Below are 12,305 nucleotides of genomic sequence, written 5' to 3'. Positions count from 1 at the left end.
GCGGACTTACCGCCCCATTCCGAGGTCGGCGGGGCGGTAAGTCCCCAATCCCCATTTACCCTTCCCCATTCCCATTTTTGCCCCATAGGGCATAATGGGAGCGGGGAAGGCGTTAATTACGCCACCGTAAATTACGGTGGCGTAATTAACTCCATGGTCCCTTAGCGCCATGGTTTTTAACACCTGCTAAAAGCAGGTGTTAAAAGCGCCATGGCGCTAAGGGACCTCGTAATTGGCGGTAAGGGGTCGGCGCAGCTAACGCTGGCGCTAACCCCTTACCGCCAGGGTCGTAATGAGGCCCAGTGTAAGGATGAGCATGCAATGTATCAAACTTGTACAAATTCCACTCTGTAAACTGACCAAATAGACCATTTTGAATGAACATCACTATACATTAAAGTAACAAAAGGATGTTCAGAAGGTCAAGTTGAATAATTAATATCATATGTGTTTACAGTATTTAAAGATCAGATGTAGCATTATGCATTGAAAGTAGCTTGAATTAAGTAAAACAATTATATGAAAACTAATAAATGCATATTTTGAATTTTATGTATTTATTGGGTATTTATAATGCACCTATAAAGCCAAAATATGTTTCAAGGTGCATCAAGACAAGGGAGGGGGAGCAACAGGGAGAATACAACAATAACGTCCCTACTAGGTCTTGAACATTCAGAGCGTTCAAATGCTGTAACAAGAATAAGGGGAAACGGGAGAGGAGGTGAAGTATAGGGATAAACAGGGAAGAAGACAAACAATAGAGTTCCTACTAGGTCGTGAGACAATTCGCAGTGTGCAAGTGCAGTAAGAGAAAAGAGGGCAGAGGAAAGGAAATGAAGGTAGGGATAAACAGGGAAGGAGACAAAACAATAACATTCCTACTAGGTCGTGATACAATTCGGAGCCTGCAAGTGCGGTAACAAATATGAGGGGGGAGGGTAGGAGGAGAGGAGCAGGCAGGGTACGAAGGGCAATGCTCAGGTGGGGGGACGAGAAGGGAACATTAAGTGCAAGTGAACAAGTTCACTTGTACTACTGAGGAGAGGGGCATAAGGGCATGCTAGAGGAGAAGAGGGAAGGAGCACAGTGGCAAGGAGAGATCACCGAGTACGCCAAGGCTGGAGCAACAGAGGCATGTTGTCCATGAAGTACAGGAGGAGCAGGGGGAACACCTGTTGGAAGAGACTCTCTCAGTGCGGGGCCATCCAGAGACTTCACCCGGTGATGTAGGAGAAAAAGAGGAGCAAAGGAGGGCAGGGGAAAGAGGGGCCAAGGGAGGCCAGAGAGCAGGTCAGGGAGCAGTACGAAGCAACTTCAACACAAAAGCAATGCAACCATCTAGAATCAAGCATTCAGGATAAAGGGAACAGGCCTAGGTTTCAAACACACAGTAGGAAAAGCGAAATGCCCAGATATGAATTTCCTGGAAGGGGGAAAAAGGCCTAGGTTTCAACATACAGCAGGAAAAAGAAAAACACCTAGATACAAATATCCTGGAAAAGGGGCAAAAGGCCTAGGTTTCAAACATAAGCAGGAAAAAAGCATAAACTCCAGGAAGCAAGTTATGTGGAAGGACCTAAGTGCCAGAGATGGACAACATATAAAGTGGGTGACCTACAGCAGACTAAAGCAAAGGTAAAAGGAGTAATAAGTTAAGGTTGGACAGTTTAATAAGGAGCAGTGATGGCTGTTCCCCCTACCTACACCATTCTTACCTTGTCAGTAAATGCTGGTTGACAGCTGCACTGTGCACCCACCGCGAACACAGTCTTGAGCTGCTACTGTAGGAGCTGCCAATTGACTGTGGGTCCTTCGCCGCAGGGGCTACATGGGTAGGGGGCTGCCCTTTGGGCATGGATAAAAGGGACAGAGGCTCAATCAAGAACAGGGATGGAGCGGGAGGCGGGAGCAGGGAGGGAAGCAAAACGAGGGTGGAGGGAGGCAGGGGAAAAGGCCTGAATGCAGCATTGCGGCAACAAGGAGAAGAAACATTTTCAAACAAACTGAAACAAACACACACAAAAGGGGGGAACAAGAGGAACAGTGGGAAGCGCAGTGAAAGGGCACCCACCAGCTGCCAGAACGGAGATTGAGTTCCGTGGGACAGCCCAAGCTGGTAGAGACACTAGGCGGATGGAAAAACAGAGAGCATAGACCCAATCAAGAACAGGGGTGGAGCGGGAGGCACGAGCTGGGAGGGAATCACAAAGAGGGTGGAGTGAAGCAGTTTATTCCAGCATTTATGACAGGGAAAGCTCATGGGAAGACCAAGGTCGATATTGCAGGATATTCCAGGGTTTATAACAGGGAAATCTCATAGGAAGCCCATACTAGATTTTGCAGAATATTCCAGCGTTTGTAACAGGAAAATCTCATGAGAAGACCAAGGTAGATATTGTAGGATATTCAAGCGTTTATAACAGGGAAATCTCATAATAAGACCAAGGTAGACACTGCAGGATATTACAGCATTTATAACAGGAGAATCTCATGCAAAGATTAAGGTAGATACTGCAGGATATTCCACAATTTATAACACGGAAACCTCATGGGAAGACCAAGGTAGATATTGCAGGAATGGAAAGAATTTTGTTGGTATTAGCCCAACATTAGAATAAAAGTGGACCATATGTGAAATGTAATTAATGCCTTGAGTAAAGGACCTCTTTGGATACGATAATTGTAGAGTGTCTTCAAAGAATGTAATTAAATAAAAATAAATTGGATCATCTGTGAAACTGATGGCTAACTCTGGGTATTGCGCCTCGATGGAGTAGGTTAATTTTAAGGAATATCTAAAGAATGCAAGGTGTCATTGAACTCAATGAGTGAATTCATTATTTTTTTTAATAGCTCTCACACTATGGAAAGTAATTAGACACCAAAATAGTTACCAATAAAAAATGAAAATAAAGTGGTGATTGAAGATTACGTCATTACATAAAGACGTAATGTGACGTCATCACACTAAGTAGGCACATGGAGGACGCCATTTGGAAGACTGCAAAGACACAGGGCCTCATTACGACCCTGGTGGAATGGGTTAACGGGGGCCGCTAATGGAGGTAGACCCATTAAACCCATTCCGTCTCATTACGAGGTTCCCTTGCGGGACCCGATAAGGATGCCTGGTAAAACCAGGCGTCCTTACCGGGTCCCGCGAGGGGAACAGGGAGCTAACAACGGGTCAGTCGTAATCGGCCCGTTGTTAGCTCCCTGCACCCATTCCCATTGAGCCCTATGGGGGCTCAAATGGGAATGGGGAAGATCCGGGCCCGGGTTCCCTGAAGGAGGAATTACCGGGCCCTCCAAACTTGGAATGGCCCGGTAATTCCCCATTCAGGGAACCCGGACCCGCTTTTGGTGGCAGCCATGCCCTTATTAAGAGCATAGCTACCGCCAAAGTCGTAATGAGGCCCACAGTCTTTTTGTACTGTAAAAATAAAGATATGGTGCAGCGTCCTACAAAATAAAATGACTGTAAGGATTTGACACACACAAACTGAGGCAAAAGGGAGAATTTAGATAAAGAATATTCATGAATTGATCATGGAGAATTAAGTTGTAAATATAAAGCTACATATATATGTTTTCTGTTTGTAGCTGAAAAGCAACAAATATAGTTAACCATGAAAAAGAAGACCTAGAAAGGATAACTAAATTGAAATATATAAGAGCTTTCAAAAAATAAAGGACCTGAATATAAGTTAAAAACATTTTGGCTACTGCTAAAAATTATTTTGATTTTGGCTATTAACATTTGTAAAATGATACCATACTAAAACAATTCACTGCTTTAGGATGGCAGTAAACTGAACTATAGCAACTAAAACAGTAAAGGATGTGAATTCAGAAGAAACTTAACAGTACACACGCTTGGGACTCAGGTACAAAGTAAAACATTTTAATTGTGCCAATTTAGATTAAATTAACATTGTAAGAATCCTTTCACAATCTTTATTTCCCCTTTTGTTTAAAAGTTTGCCTGCTCAGTTTATATTTACACTGCAAGGGTAATATAAATTAATTAAAAGTTGTTGAATTATTACTGCTCTAACACTTGTTTCGTTTTTTACTGCATTATGACATTCATTTTGTATTAGTTAATCAAAAGGTTAGGAAACTCATGTCATTTCATTGGAGTATATCTGGCATGATAACAAAGGATGATAATTAAAGTTGGTAAATAAGTAATGAATTTGGACTGTGAAAATATCTCTAAATTACTAATGTTATTTAAGCAGATAACACTTGTTTATTTATTTATTAATTCAATACCCTAGAAAAAGATCGAACAGATAAAAACACATGTCAGCACTAGTACCATTAATTTTGGAGGCGCTAGCAACTTTCATTTTGGAACTAACACTACCATTGGCACTAAGAATTTTGGATATGACTTTGAAACTTTTTATGTGATTTATATTATGAATTATATGTACTTTGCGATATTAAAGTGATATTATCAGACAAATGACTAAATATATTATAAATGAAAATAAGTATCTGTCTAAAGCTAAAGTGTTACATTTGGTTCTTTTTAAAATATGTAAGTAAACCCTAGTCCTCCTTCGGATTTCCAGCCTTATGATTACTCTTTGATAGGCAACCTAGGAAGGTATTTGCTCTGCTTCTAGATAACTGGATGCACTAGTGAATATCATAGGAGAATGTAATGTATTGGTGGACAGAAAAGAACTGACCTTCTTGAAACTATGCAGTACTTGACATAGCATCAGGAATTATCTTGCGCAACTCATAAAGCAGTCAAATACTTGATTGGGTGTTATCGCCCAATAGAGAAGCCCCCAATCTCACAAAACAACCACATGTCTGGTCAGACCACTACCTCATCACACTCAAGTTGGTAAATATTAATTTCACCCACCTCCACGCAACCCCCCACATTCAGACCTCACCCTAGTTAGACATTGAAACAAAATTAGCATGGAAGGCTTTGATTATCGATATGTAACTGAAGGTGGTAAACCAATGTCTTTCTCAAATCTGCAGATACTGCTGAAAAAAAAGAACTATATTATCAAAGTGTCCCCAGACTAGCTATTCCACACAAGATAAAACATAATAATCAAAACCCAAACCAATTGGTATGCAAATAACTGTCTGAACTAAAAAGAATAAGCGGGTACCTGGAACACCAATGACCAAGATCTAGGTCTGAAGTCAATAAAACCACATGCAAAATAACCAGAAGAGGGCATCACAACACTGTGCAGGGAAAAAGTCTTAGTTCATCAGTCGAATCAAGGTGGATGTGAATCTGTCCTTGATAATATTAGCCATCTTCAAAGAACTATCCAATCCAGTGGTCCCTCTGAGTATTCCTAAAGCATCCAGCCAACGTTGTAACGATCTGTTTCTTAATGCAAAGATTGCAAAAATCAAAGAATTCACTCTCAGCCTGTAGCCTGTGGGCTGAGAGTTGATTCTTTGATTTTTGCAATCTTTTCGCCACCATTGCTGTCCCACCCGCAAACGTTTTGAAGAATTCCAAGCTGCAAAAAAAAAAAGGGAAATGTGGGAGGCCACAGGGTCTTTAAAACCTGAAAATGGCCCTGTCACCCCAGCCAGTCTTGTTCAGACTTCACAGCAGCATTCTATGTATCTAGAGTTCCCCCAGGAATTTATCAGGAGGATATGTTCTATGGGGAACCCATGATGATGCCTGTGTGGGGTGGTGGTGAGGGAGCATGCTGCTTTAAGCGTGGCGGGGTCATCGGGGGCTCAGGCCTTGATGGTTGCAGCTTACTGTACCACAGAAGACCCCTACTGCATTGTGCATGTAACGTCATAATGCTGCTCTAGCTATACATATTACTGCGAGGCTACATTTTTGCGTCTGCCAGGAAAAAAAATGTTTATCACATTTTCTCAAGTAGTATGTTACCTCAAAATAGATACAATGAAAAGCTGTAACGGGCTTACCCTGGAGCAAATATTCCGGCACCTGAACGCTTGAGAAGTAAATGTAGGCTGCAGATGGTATTTTAATGGCAACACTAAAAACTGTTTGGAATGAGCACAATGCAGATTATAAACCCTAGAATAATTGAAAGAATAAATGCAAACGATGAGATAAAGCCAGGCTGTGAGGAATACCTCTCACAAGCACCTAAAACAAACCAGTTAAGTCTAGCTGGAATAAAACATGACAAACAGAGCCGCAGCTTTGCGCCTGTACGCCAATCTATAAAACGGCACTCTTGCAATAAATCAGACATTCAGTGCAGTCGAGCATCTCCCGGGAATACTTTTTTCGAATATTTGCAAGCGTGACGTGCGTGCTGCGCACACTTTGAAAATTGGAGTAAGCTTTTCAGGCAAAGCGATTTTTCATTCTTGTCTAAAAAACATAATGTGCAGATTGCGCTGTATATTTATAGGTAGGCAACAAAAAAGCACAGCCACTGCCATCGATCGTCACCTCCCTTGAGGAAAAACAAAATCGCTGACCACGCGGCATGCACCTTTTTGCTGATTTTGGGAAAGCATTTTATTAAGAGGCAGGAAGGCTCCTTCATTCTAGCACAAATGACATGTTAACGTTTTTTCAGGATGCTGTTTTACAAATGATGTGATTGAAAATCGATAAATGAATATATATTGTTAAAATGGAGATATTGTTTGCGGAAATAGCCCAATGAATGTTTAACACATATTCACGCATCACGAAGTTTAGATACCCTACGTTTTGCATGTTTACTTTTGTGAAAAAGGCATTTGTACATAATCTCTCTCTCTCTCTCTCTCTCTCTCTCTCTCTCTCTCTCCCCCCCTCCGCCTTTCTCTCTCTCTATATATATATATATTATAGGGCAGCGGTTGCTGCCCTATAGTTAAGGTCGCTGCCCTATAGTTAAGGTGAGTCGGAACACATAGGAACCTCTCAAAATTCTATTGTTAATAACATTTGATTCGAGTAACAGATTTGAACGAAATTTCAAAAGTGATTAAAAGTCTGCGGGCCCCTCCAGGCTGCAAAGTGTTGTAAAGATTAGTTAAAAAATAAAAAAGTTATTAAGCTTGAAAGAAGTTCTTTTTTTTTTATAAAAGTGCAGCCTACTTCCCATTCATTTTCCCATAGACAAAAAAGGTCAATTTTTGCTAACGCGCACATCCTACACCACTGGACGGATTTGGACCAGGTCCGATACAACTTGGGCACAAAGCATTGACTCGTGATCCTTGCGTGGTTTGGGGTTATTCCATGCATTCGTTATTTTGCCACCTTCCCCAAAAAGTATTGTTCTATCTCCCATGGTGCATTGTAGGATCATGGTTTTCAGAAATGAAACAATCGCCATCTTGGTTTTCTCTCAATCCGAGGATATGGGAAAATGAAACACAGTAAAAAGCTATTTGCAGGTCAAAAAACATACAAATGCCATCAGGCTAAAGGTGGGGGGATGGCTATAGGGCACTGAGTGAAACTTGGGAGTTGGAGGGTGCACAGGGACCGAGCTTGCAACACAAAGCTTTCTGTAGCCTCGGCTATATCCACAAATAGCCGACATCTGATAGCAAACTGCGTCACAGAAGTAGCGTGTGTTGGGGGAAAGGGAGAGGACAGGGGAGGTGAGGAGGCCATCTAGGGTGTGGGGGGTGGCTGGCACAGATGAGGGGGGAACTTGGTGAGATGCGGGGGGGCAGGAAAGCATTTATTTTCTCGTCCGTTTTAGCAATATTCGCAGCTATATCCCAGGCTACAAAGGACTACAGATAGCCGAGTGTATGTAAAGTTCGGTATCCACAGCTATGTAGTTTGAGGCTGTCAGTGTTTTACATTTTGTTTAAGTACTTTTTTTTAGGTATAATGACGTCGGGTGTGAAAATCACTGCCCATGGCCCCATGAAAAGTGTGTTTTCAGACTTTGAGCATGTGAGAAAGATAGAAGAAAATAGTTTAACAACATTAATATACAAAGGAGCAATTGTAGTCTAGTTTTAGATGAGCCATACAATGGGCCTCATTACGACCCAGGCGGTAAGGGGTTTACGGCAGCGTAAACAGCGCCGACCCTTACCGCCTGATTCCGAGGTCCCTTAGCGCCATGGAGGATTTAACACCTGCTTTTAGTAGGTGTTAAAATCCATGGCGCTAAGGGACCTTGTTGTTAATTACGCCACCGTAATTTACGGTGGCGTAATTAACGCCTTCCCCACTCCCATTATGCCCTATGGGGCAAAAATGGGAATGGGGAAGGGTAAATGGGGATTGGGGACTTATAGCCCCGCCAACCTCGGAATGGGGCGGTAAGTCCGCCAACCACCATGGCGTAAACGTAGTTTACTCCATGGTGGTAAAGGTACGACCCAGGCGGTAACTTACCGCCTGGGTCGTAATGAGGCCCAATGTATTTAAGGTAGTGTATTCTCACTTATGTTATTATGTTGTGTGGGTGTGCAATGTTTTCCTATCCAGTTTACTGTTATGTATTTTTCTATGGTTTCTTATTTTTCAGTTACTTTACATAAGTATGAGTAGTGTTCTGTATTGATCATTTAAGTTGGATTGCAGTATAAAACTTGAAGGCAGCCCCTTGCCAACTGACTTTTTGTATCCGGGGTTATGTTAAAGTCAATGAACTGTAGCCGCGGTTATAATAAAACATGTTTGTTTAATTAGTTATTGTATTTGCGTATTTTTATATGATAAGTAGTCCTTAAAAGGGGTACAATGAGTGTAGAACTTTATCACATTAGGAGTAGTGTTTTGATGTTATGAAGGAACACTGCATTTCCTTCATCGGTCAGGTGTACTCCGTCATGTCTATAGAAATTGGCCATGTAGAACTGTATGTTGTTGTTCGTAGTCCGTAATTGGTTGTGGTCCGTCATGAATGCGGAAACTGCTTTATTAACATTTCCCCAGGATTTCTCAATTTTACCATAAAATCTAGAGTCTGCATTTTTGCCTCTGAGTGAGATTGAAAAAGATAAAGATGGTGTGAGGAAATAGCTCCATTAGTTTTCCCATGTCATTAAAGTAAGGGACACCCCTCGTACATTCCCTAAATCATTGCCTCCACAATGAATTAGTATGATGTCTGGGTGTTAACCGTGGCTACAGGAAACAATTGGGCATTTTGAGTACTGAAACTGCATAAAATAAATGACAATAGATATTGTAATATATTTTTACCGTCTGTGTTCAATTCTATCTATTTTTGTAACGTAAAAGGTGGCCTTTAAAAGGGCTGTTATGGGGGATGGAAAGAGGGGGGTGGAATAAGGGAGGAAAATACATAAGGATGAAACATAGACCAAAGAGAATTAAAATAAAATACAACATATACGGTTTTTTAATTAATTTTAGAAAAAGAGGGGACATTTTCAATAAAAATAAATACTAACCACGCAGGTTCAGCAATTAACTTCAGCCATTGCTCAATTGTGGCATCTCCAATTGACTACCCATTTGCAGCATCTTTTACACATGATTTGCATCCTGGAAAGGTCAGGTGTCGGTAACAGAAGAGTCAGTATAGTGGATACCGCTGCTGATTTAGAGGCTTCATTTATAGTTGGCGTAGTTAATGCACTGGTGAATGGAGGTTCTGCAGGAGGTGCTGATCTTCGTCTATGCAAGGAACAGGTCCCATGCATTTTCTTTTGTGATGTTCATGGGCTACACGATATTCATCATCAACATCGCCCCAGTGGACTCGCACCAGATGGTGGATCATTATCGATGTGTCTAGTCTTTGAGACGGGATATCGGAAGGGCCACATCATAGTCTTATTGCAGAAAGTACACAGTATCTCCTCTGCCTCTTTTCAGGAGCAGTGTTCCTTCACTTTAAAGAAGCGCCAACTGTCTGCAGTTTATTTCATTCCTGTGTGCTTCTTTCTTGGTGGTGAAGGATTGTCAACCCAAATGATGACATCATCCTCACTGCTCCTACTAACGTGGTCGAACATGTTGGAATGTCCAACCAGGGAGGAAAATATAAAAGAATAAAAATGACAACACGAAAAGACAATGCTTCAAAAAATGAAAAACATTTTTTAAAAAAGAAACAAAAAAATTAAAACAAAAAATAGACAAACTAAACAAATCACAAGACAAAGGAAAATTGGATTTTGGGAAACCTGGGTAAGAAGCATGAAGAGTTTAAGGGGTTAAGTGGCAAAAGTGCTTGCAGTTACTCAGAAACCCTTTCACTAGCAAGTACAGAAAGCAATGATTAATTTAAAGTTATTTTTTGTGGGTGTGGTGATTATTCGTGGCTGAAGACTGCCACACCATCTGATTGGCCAGTCTTATACGTGTGGATTTCATTAAACGGTGTGGACGTAGCCGCATCGATACAGCACAACGTGTGATTGGATAGTTCGTTGACATGTATAAAAGTCACGTGTAGGCGCGGAGCCGCAGCATGTGTTATGGTTGGCTGATGCATTATGCGCGAAGAGGCTTAGCTGCGTTAGTGGAGTTCGATGTCCCATTGGCTTATTTCGCATGCGTGGGTTACGTCAAACAGCATGGGCGCACTTGCGTCAATACTTCGTAATGTATGATTGGATTGTTTGTTGACACATATAGCATGTAGGGGCGGAACCGCAGCATGTGATACCATTGGCTGGCATATTAGACACGAAGATGCTTAGCCGTGTTGAAGGATGTTGATGTTCTAGTGACTAATATCGCACACACGTGTTACCCCCTCCCCAGTCATTGCTCTGTGTAGCTGCGCATGTATCCTTGGTAGACACAGCTATAAAACCATTTTTTTTTAAAATAAAATATATATATCTACATATATATGGGCAGTAGTCTTGTAAATATTTATTTTAAAATATATTGACAGTTACTGTAACACTTTAATAACTATTCATAAATGGTACATATGCATGTAAACACAAAGGTTAAGCACATATGCAAACTCATTTTTTAACCACAGGTTTATTTGGTTGTCCAATTGCTTTTTAGTTTACTTTCTAGACATAATACAGTGTTCTGATTAGCTGAATTGTCTGTATTATTAATGTCAATTATGTATGGAATAACAAAACCCTTGAAATTCAAGGAAAGATCTTCAGTAACACGGATGTTAAGGTGAGAACTTAATGCAACAAAACCATGGAAATTCAGCTAAAGCCACCTTAACTTCGTGCCCCCTGTTGCGTAGACTATGACCACAATGAAGATATCACTGATGACATCACTAATTACATGTTGTATGAGAAAAATGGCATTACAAATCACATCACTGATGCATCACTGGTGACAACAGTAATTGCATTGTATTTAACTGATTTCATCAATAATATAATTATACATAACATCATTTCTAAGTTAGCTCATGAAAACTTTGATTACCTTAATAACAATTTAGGCCATGGACTTGGCCATGACAAATGCTGGGGTCACTGGACAGCACGAAAGGCCACAGCTAGTGGTCGGTTATTTTTCAAAAATACCAATGTGCATGGTTAACTGCCATGCCTAGTAGCATGTTGTAGTGACTAAGCTTCCCCTGGATCCTGAGCTGAATGCTTGGAATGCTGGAGTGAGTGACACAGAATGCAGCCCGAGAGAATGCTGACGTAGGAATGTGTTCTGTGAGAGTCAGTTGGAGATGTAGACCCCTGAGTGAGAGGATGCCGGTACCTGACTTGATGTACTTAATATAATGTACAAGAACTTAATTAAAGAAGTTACTAGTACATCCCAAGATGTCAGAGTCATCATTAGAGAACCCAAGCTTTACAATGGCGACGAGGATGGGATAGCTGTGCTAGGGGGACAGCACACAGGAAGGGACTTGCACCACCCCCCAACCAAAGAAGAAGAAGATCCTCTCTGGTAGGGGCAGCGCTGTTTGCCATCAAGCACAGAGGGGCCCAGCGCTGGCTGCAGAAGCACAGGAAGTAAAAGGCAGCACCAGGGCCTGGGGCCAGCATGTCTGCCAGCAAGCAGGCAAGCACAATTGGGGCCAAGAAGCTGCGTGGCAACATGAACTTTCGTGGGGCTAACGGCCCATTAACAGAAATAAAGGGCTTGGAACCCATAGCAACAGAACCTGAAGGGGCTTGGAGCCCGTTGCTGTGCAGTGGAGGGGCTTGGAGCCCATTAGTAAAGCACCTGAAGGGGCTTGGAGCCCTAGCGACATTGAAGGAGGTTGGAGCTCACTGCTAGTTTGGCGTCACATACAGCGATTGGAAGGAGCTTGGAGCTCATTGCTGTGATTTGGAGGGGCTGAATAACAAGTAGCAGAACATTGGAGGGGCTTAGGGCTCATATTAGCTCATGGGAGAGGCTGAGAGCCTATATGACC

Source organism: Ambystoma mexicanum, chromosome 3p, assembly GCF_040938575.1.
Source record: "Ambystoma mexicanum isolate Mex_15411 chromosome 3p, UKY_AmexF1_1, whole genome shotgun sequence".
NCBI lineage: Eukaryota > Metazoa > Chordata > Amphibia > Caudata > Ambystomatidae > Ambystoma > Ambystoma mexicanum.
The sequence above is the reverse complement of the archived record's forward strand: the minus strand, read 5'-3'. Positions refer to the sequence as shown.